The following is an 8,922-nucleotide window of genomic DNA, read 5'->3' on the forward strand; positions in this document are numbered from 1 at the left end:
AAATTATTCTGACAGTTTAAAAAAACTATTTTTTGAATCTGTCAAAGTGATGGATCTCCGTGAACGCCTTAAATTAGCTTATGAAAATGTTGAATTTGCTGCTGATAATACTTGGAGTCACGACTTTGTTTATCAACAAGCAAATATGAATATCTTACTGCTAGCAAAAAGTATGCAAGCACTAAAAAATGCAAGATTGAAAGCCAGAACTGTTAGGGATTGTATTCCGAACAGTAAACTTGCAAAATATGGTAATTATGAATACAACGAAGCTAGAGAATTATCATATACACCCGATATGGGACCTAGTACGAGTACCACATATGATTTCAGTGCCGAGATAGAAAAAGAGCCGTGGATGTTAGATGAAGTTGACAAACTTTTCAAGTTATATACAGAGTCTGACCAGCACGTAGATGAAACTAAAGAAGAACAAAATATGCATGATGACATAAAGACTTTTGAATCACCCCTCATGAAATGCAATTCTTGGGATGAACAAATGCTTAAAAGCAAAATAAAGGACGATACTATCAAAATATTGTGGACCAACGAACAATTAGAATCAAATGAGTTTCGAAGTGCTGAATCGTGCCGCGAAGGTGGTGTATCGCCTGATATATGTGTTAATGATAAATCAAAAGATGACAAACATGATACTACAGATTATTTGAATGCATTAACCATTTTTACCAAACCTGATGTTGAAGATAAAAATGAAAATAAAAAACCACTATACTCGGAAGTTTTAGGAGCTCCGGCTCCGAACAAATTTAGCCCAGGGGTAGGAAAACAAATAACTACATTAAATAGAAACTTTTCGTTATCTAGTGAGAGTGTGATTAAAAAAATGGGAACTGGAAATAATAAGCAGTTGCATAGTGATTCAAAAAAAAGTAGATCAACAAGAAAACGAAGGAGTATGAGGAGAAGAAAAAATTCGTCTAAAACTGAGAATGCTGAAGAAGAAACGGAGAATACCAATAATATTGGAAAAATAAAAGTAAATTTTAAGAAAAAAAATAGTCCACAAGTAGAAAAAGAGAGAACTACAATGAAGAAAAACAATGCATCTCCAAGAAAGAGTGCTGTGGAAAAATTGGGAAATACAAATAACAAAGACAAAAGAAGACTACATTTTGATAGATGTGAAAAAGATCAATTCAATGAACTGAACAAAAATAGTTTACAGGTACAAAAGGGAAAAAATATATTGAAGAAAAATATTATATCTCCAAGTAAGAGTGCTGGGGAAAAAGTGGAAAATACGAATAACAAAGAACAAACAAGAGTGTATTTTGAGAACATTGAAAAAAATCAAGTGCCAGTTATTACTCCAGAAAGTATGCTAAACATAAATTTTGGAAGTGTACACACCACATCAGGTAATTTAAAATATATCAATAATAAAGATAAGCAAATAATACATTTTGATGAAATTGAAGAAGAACAGTCAGTTACTAATTCTCTCAAAGATATGCTAATCATAGATTCTCGATGTAGACCAAACATGTCAGACGTTGGAATAGAAATGGATAGAAATACAGTTTTTGAAGGCGAAAATATCTCTCAAGTAAATGTTGATCCATACAATCCATATCTAAATTATTCTCCAAATAACTACCACTCAAGTTTTGAATGCGAAAATATCCCTCAAATAAATGTTGATCCATACAATCCATATCTAAATTATTCTCCAACTAACTACCATTCAAATCTTGAATGTGAAAATATTCCACAACTAAATGTGTCATACAATCCAAATCTAAATTATCCTTCAAGCAACTACCATTCAAGTCCTGAACTCGAAAATAAATCGCAAACAAATGTTGCACCATTCAATCAATATCTAAATTATCCTTCAACCAACTACCATTCAAATTTTGAATGTGAAGATAATCCACAGATAACTGCTCCAAAATACAATACATGTCTAAATTATCCTCCAAGTAACTACCCACACCCCTCTATGCACAAGCTTGCACATTCTTTTCAGCAAAACTTCTCTCCTTATTATAATCCAAATAACTCCCACCAAAATATGATTCAACATGCTAAGCAAAGTTTGCCTCAACATGCTTCTCAACCACATGTTGACAACTGTATTTTTAAATCACACGAGCGTTTTTCTGCACATATACCGGAACGTAAAAAAAGAAAACCTTTTCTATTAAGACGTAATATCGATGAAAATGAATTGTTTTTTGAAATGTATTGTTCATCTTGCTCACCTAATGCAAGCAGTTCCGATGATTCACAAGAAAATATCTATAAAGACTTGGAAGAATTGGCAACACAAATGGCGAATGCAGTTTTAGAAGATCCAGATGAAGATAATGTTAAATAAAAGCTATTCCATTGAATGGAAAGACAAGCCTCGGAACAAAGAACTAGTTGATTAATGTTTTTCAAGATTTAGAGCAGTAGCCTGCTAAGAAAATATGAAAATAATTTGGAAAATTGCAAAGAATCTCAGAAATTTCAAGTAGTTCTGGGTTCTCTTTTTCAAAATTTCAAGTATTTTGTATATTATAGTTGTTGAAACTTGTATGTTAATAAATTGTTTTATGATTAATTAGTCTTTTAATGCAGCAATTTCATACAATATTCAAAATCTGAATTCAATAGGCAAAGTTTTTTGTAAAGTACCCTTGTACCAAAAGTAACTTCTGAAAAGGAAATGCCATACGAGAATAGGCCAAAAATTTTATTTATTTCAGAATGAATGTAGTTCTGTACTAGCTACTATTTTTAACTAAATTGAAGATACTGACAACATGCAACATATAATAACTATTTTTATAATTTCAAATACTAATTTACCTTTAGACAATTTAAAAATGTAACTTTCAGACTCCGCTGCTATAAATGAAAGAGGAACAACATTTCATATTTATAATTAACTAATGGTCCATACATGTTGGCTTTCACAATTTTCTTCTAGTTTTTCCTAAATAATTTTTATACTACATCAACAAATTATTGAGAAATGAAATAAAAATTGAATACAAGCTTTCTATTTCCATTTTATTCATCAAAAGAGACAACACAAACTAAATTGAATAAAAATTATCCGATTTCTTTTTGTATAATTTTGTGTTTTCCATAATTATATGTAATTAGTTGAATATGTTGTTAAGCATTGAATAAATGTTTGGAGATTAAATTGCACTTGAGAATTTCCATTTTATTTTGAAAATTAGTTTATTATGATGTATTCCTTAAATGATATACCGAGTTCAGTTTTAATAGAAGAAAACTTTCTATATGGTATCCAAATATTTAGTAATTGTAGTAATAGCAATAACAACAAGTACAATTGTAGTAATAACATTCAAATCAAGTGCTCACACAATTCCATCTATCCGGTACAACATTTCTGCTTAATTAATAATACCAGCATAGGTATATAGAAAATTTTCCTGAGTATACATGTGATTTAAAATTTAGAAACAGACAAATCTGAAGTGAAATATCACAAACATTGCTGTGAATAGAATTTACTTCGTGGTACTTGTTAAAAAATGTGAAATTTAGTGAACTATATTCAATAAGAAACTTTTAGCTCTGAAGTGCATGAATATCCAACAAAAAGCCTATTGTATAAATATATTTACTTTATATGCTGTTAGCCAAAACTGAGCATTTAAATTCAATTATTTTTATTAGAGCATTCAAAATATATAACTTCAGTTGAGAAGACAGATAAATTTAAAAGTTTTTATTCAATTTCATTGTAAAATCTTCATTATAGCTTGTACTAACCACAAACATTTAGGATTAGAAGAAAGAAAAGTCAAAAAGAGCAGAAAAGTGAAGAAAGTTACTTGAAGAAATTTCCTTCATGACAAAGTAATTGCTTACATAATTAAGTTCTTATAGGAAAAAGTTACATAAATGTATATTGTAAATTATTTAATAAACAAATGAATACCAGACCGAAACAATTGCCTATTGTTAACCTATAACAAATAAATGTCGTACATTATTTCTGGAAAACCTAGACTTATTAAACACAGAAAATATATAAGTATACAGTAAATTAATTAGTGCGTTGAAATATCAATGATAGTAAAAGCAAAAATTACCTCTGTTTGGTTGAATTGCTGAGCTGTATCACATTTTCTTATTAACCTGAATCCAATATTTGGAATTGAATATTAAAACTATACTATTACACATTCACTTATAACATAACAAATACACTATTAAGTTAGCAAAATTTGTTTTCAAATCATAATAGTAAAACATTATCACAGGATGTTCAATAATAATTTTGGTTGAATTAAAAGTTTTATGGATATAGGCATTCACCATATAAAGTAAACACTAACTGTCGTTTTTGGAGGTTTTGTTTAAAGAAGAAAGGAGTGAGAACTATATCGGTAATAATGTTGTCGTTTCGTAGTCGATTTGAGCAGGGGAAGGACACTTAGAATAGGGCTAATTTCTTTAATTTTTATTATGTTTCAATAGAGGGCCTTGATTGTATACCATTTAGCGTACTACGTAATGAAGAAAAGTGATATTCTGTTTTTCAAATTTGTACTGTCAGGCCTATGTAATTGTTTAGGCAATTTAAACATGCTACTAAGTATGTAACAGGTGATCTCTTCGTATTGCCTAAAGTAAACCATACTTGTTACGGTCTAACAGAGACGTTACCTGGACGGGAACGCCTGTGCAGTTATCTCTTCGATGAATCGTAACGTGTATGGTAACCAAAAACTTATTGAAATTTTTTTTATCGATATCATATATTGATGTTTCGTTTAGGTAGAAAGTATTCCAGTTTTTCTAATGATTTTGATTTATTTCTTGGCTCGGATTTGTTGTAATGTATATGCAAACATTCTATTGTTTTTTTTTTTTAATCAACATTTATGCATTCATATAGCACTAAACACGGTTATTATATCAAAAAGGGTCAATATATTTATGTCATACAATACATTTATTATTTTTACTTTTAACAATGTTTTATTTTCCATGCTTCTATTAACATGTTTTAAATCTATAAAAAAAGCAATAAAATTTTGTTATGCGATCACGTTACTGTCCTTTTTTTTCTTATAATACTGTACTTTCCTCAATAGTTTAATATTTACTTCGATTCAACTTTCCTGTATATGGATGTATTCCCATTCTCGTTAAGTATTTGCAAATTCAAAAATTTCCACGGTAACTACATGGCGTATCAGTTAGATTTGCTCATAAAAATTCGTCAAAGTTAGCTCAACACGCCAGTATACTCACTCCACTTCCAACTTTGCCGCTGTAACTTTTTAAGAACTTTTTTATCATAAAGTGTAAGACTTAGCATAATGTCTGCAAAGTGTAGCACTAAAACACTGCTCTAAATAAGTTTTTATTAACAAAACTTAATTCTTCCTTCCCTGAACTAGGCATAACTGAATAGAATTAACTTTCCGTATATTTAGTTACCTCATTTTATGCAAAATGCTTGGCACCATTAGCAATAATGTTACCTATTTATATCAACTTGAAAACTTATAAATTAATTTTGAGTAAACTCAATATGAGTGTGTAATACGTAGAGCCGTCCAACAGTTACTGTTAAATTTCAATATTTCTATAGTACTTTATACAATACAGAACGGCATCTATCTAATAATTAATTGTTCTAGGTTTACATAAGAATAAAATAAATAAAATATAAATATTTAGCTTTTATAAAGGAAATAAATAAGAGATACAATTATATGAAGTTGCATGAAATTTTCTATCTTGTTTTATTTGAAAACGGATTTGTGCAATCATCATGATTGGTACACATAACCTCACTTTTAAAATGTATTTCTGTGGTTTGTGTCAAATTTGAAATGTCAAAGTCTACAGTATTTTTTTAAGCATAAGTAAAAATATTTCCTGGTTTAATCGTAAGTACCTACAAATAAACATTATCTTATTTCAGCTGTAAGTGTGAATCTATAAATTATTTTTTCCTTTCTATTCTTTAAAGTCAAATTTTGCATTCAAGTGACCACAAATTTAAACAGTTAATGTATTCTTTTTTGGTAAGTTGCAAATTTATTTATTTTTATCGCTACATATTAGCTCTCAAAAGTTGAAACCTAACTTCTGTGATTTCGAGTGATTCACACTTCTATAAATTGTTGTTGCTGAATTTCAACAATGTTTAGAGTTTTTCTGAGACACTTTCAGAAAAATTTATGAATTAAAAATATCTGTGTTAATTGAGCTCTTAAATATACAAATAGCTAGCTAATGTTGTTCGTAAAGAAAACTAGATAGCAAATTCATAAATGATTTCAAATTAGTCAGATAGCAAGTACAATGAAATCAAATGGTTTGGAAGATGTGGCTCACTCCTATCGCCCCTAAGGGTTCCAGATTTCGTCGCTATGCCGATGTGTCTGGTTTACAGGGTGAAAAAAAAAGGAAAACAGCATGATAGTACCTTCTAGACCAAAATATTCCGGAGATAAAATAGCCTTACGTTCGGATCTTCGGGTGGAGGCTGGTCTGGAGGGTCTATTAGTCAAAATATCTCTAATGTAGATTTCTACCATATACGAGATCTTGACATGAATTAAAAATGCAGTACACCAACATCTGCAGTCGAAGATATCTTCATATTCACCCTATATATCCTGGATACGTTTACACACCCGATTCAGATATAACTTTGGACTCGCCGTCTTCGTTACGGACGACATATCTTGCCAGCGAGAAGAGAATATTGAACTTTCAGAATTCGATGTTATGTGGTTAAAAACAACGACTCAAACAACAAAATGGTGACTTCAATGTTCATCACGTCATGTCAGCTGGTTGAATTTTTCAAACACAACTGGCGATGAGACACAACTGGTGATGAGCGGCGGGAAGCTTAAAATTTTGCCAACAGTCACGGACTGACCCAACTTATCAATGAACCAGCCAGAGTCCAGATTGAGATAGAGACTTTAATAGCCTCTTAGACTTGTTTCTAAGAACAGATCCTTGTCTGTATAACGCGACGGTACATGCATCACTAGAAATATGAGATCACAAACTAATTATTGCAACGTGTGAACTAGAAATCCAAACTCAGGATCCACCGAGAAATACTTGCAAGCAGACCGTGGATGCTCACTAGGAACAATATATTGAGCGAGTGAAAAACCAACTTCTGAATTGCCCAAATGGATCAAATTATTTCTGGTGTATAACAAAATCGGCCAGCCAAGGCTTTTGTGAGTCGAAAATTCCATCATTGACAAGAGAAGATAGGTCAGTCACAGTGACTGCAAACAAGAAGGCGGACTTGTTGGATCGCATGTTTGCTTCAAATTTAACTCTTAATTCGCGAGGAAAACTACCACAGGAATAGAATTTCGACACCGAAATGTGGCAAAACTTCTCAAAGGCTTGGACATCAATAAAGCCACTAGCTCCGATGGAATGCAAGCAATCGTATTGAAGATATGCGTAGCTCAATTAACAAGTCCCCTATAAAAACTCGTTTCTCTATAATATAAAAGAGGATTCTTCCCTACAAATTGAAAACTTGCTCGGGTTCAACCCATACTAAAGAAAAAGGTTCTTAGCAACTACCGTCCAATTGCTTCAGTACCATCCATTGCGAAGGTCATGGAGAAAGTCGTTAACCAGCAAATCTAGAGATATTGTGAGTCTGCTACCATCATCAGCGACCATCAATACGGCTTTCGTAAACGTAGATCAATCGGGGATCTCCTGGCCTATGTCACCAGCTTATGACCTGAAGTTATAGAGAAATATGAGGAATCCAGAGTAATCGCATAGGACAGATCGAAGGCTTTTAACAGCCAACTTTCTAAATACATTAACATGGTTTGTGATCCTCACTTATCGACTGTTTTAGTAGGTGTATATTAACGATCTACTCGACAAAACTTCAAACCCAACCTGTAGCTTCGCCGACGATAGCACACTGGTGTCGTCGTTCAAACCAGCCGCCCCAATAAACTTTAATGTAGCGTAGACCTAGACTGCTGTTTTTACAAAGAATGCAGACATTGTAGCTAAGGATTTGCTCCTGCCTGGACATGAAATATCACCATTACCGCAAATTCGCTTGTTGGATGTTGAGTTTGGAAGCCATATGTCCTGGCATAGTTACGTGGCCGAGTTAGCTAAGGCAGCTTCACAAAAACTTGGATACCTCTTGAAGACCAAAAAGATATATACTCCGCAACAGCTTCTAATCCTCTACAAGGCCCAGATTACAAGATAAGAGCCAATAGTTACGTGGCCGAGTTAGCTAAGGCAGCTTCAACAAAAACTTGGATCCCTCTTGAAGACCAAAAAGATATATACTCCGCAATAGCTTCTAATCTTCTACAAGGCCCAGATTCGTCTATCTTTGGAGTATTGCTCGCACATTTGGAGCTGGGCTCTCAAGTATACCCTAAGGCTGCTCGACACAATACAGATAAGGGCAATTCTACTTATAGGCGATCCAGAGTTTACCAGAAACCTAGATAGCTTAAAGTATAGAAGAAAGCTCGCTGACCTAACTTTGTTCTACCGATACTACCACGGTAAACGCTCTTCCGAGATGTCCAACATAATCTCACCTACATCTCATGGACATCGAGTTCGCCTGCAGAGGCCCAGAACGTCAATTTATCGGGACTCATTTCTTTGAAAGAAGTGCAAGCTTCGGAATAAGCGACTGAAGGATGTCTTTCCCGAACACTACAACCTACAGAAGTTCAACATCAATATCCACAGGCATCTCTAAACAGTAGACACCACTCGAACTACTAGAGTGTAATAGGGTTTAACTTCTTATGCTTTCTACATAGAAAATGAATAATAGTGGAGCACTTATGGAATATAAAATCGGAAAAGGTAAAGAATAAATATTAGAAAAATCACAAACTTGTAGACCTGCTCCGTCTTTCAAATTGT

The 8,922-nt window shown here is 32.6% G+C and overlaps 1 protein-coding gene and 1 long non-coding RNA gene across 2 annotated transcripts in view; one reads left to right on the top strand and one right to left on the bottom strand.

The window, feature by feature from the left end:
• Window positions 1-4,367, bottom strand: part of LOC130892360 (uncharacterized) — a 29,936-nt gene extending 25,569 nt beyond the window's left edge. The window contains exon 1 of the long non-coding RNA XR_009059026.1: window positions 4,089-4,367. This is a non-coding gene — a long non-coding RNA (uncharacterized LOC130892360). The remainder of the gene's footprint in view (window positions 1-4,088) is intronic.
• LOC130892352 (zwei Ig domain protein zig-8-like) overlaps window positions 1-8,922 on the top strand; it is a 468,122-nt gene that overhangs the window by 363,260 nt on the left and 95,940 nt on the right. The gene's annotated exons all lie outside the window — the stretch shown is intronic.

Source organism: Diorhabda carinulata, chromosome 1 (assembly GCF_026250575.1).
Source record: "Diorhabda carinulata isolate Delta chromosome 1, icDioCari1.1, whole genome shotgun sequence".
NCBI classification, from domain to species: Eukaryota; Metazoa; Arthropoda; class Insecta; order Coleoptera; family Chrysomelidae; genus Diorhabda; species Diorhabda carinulata.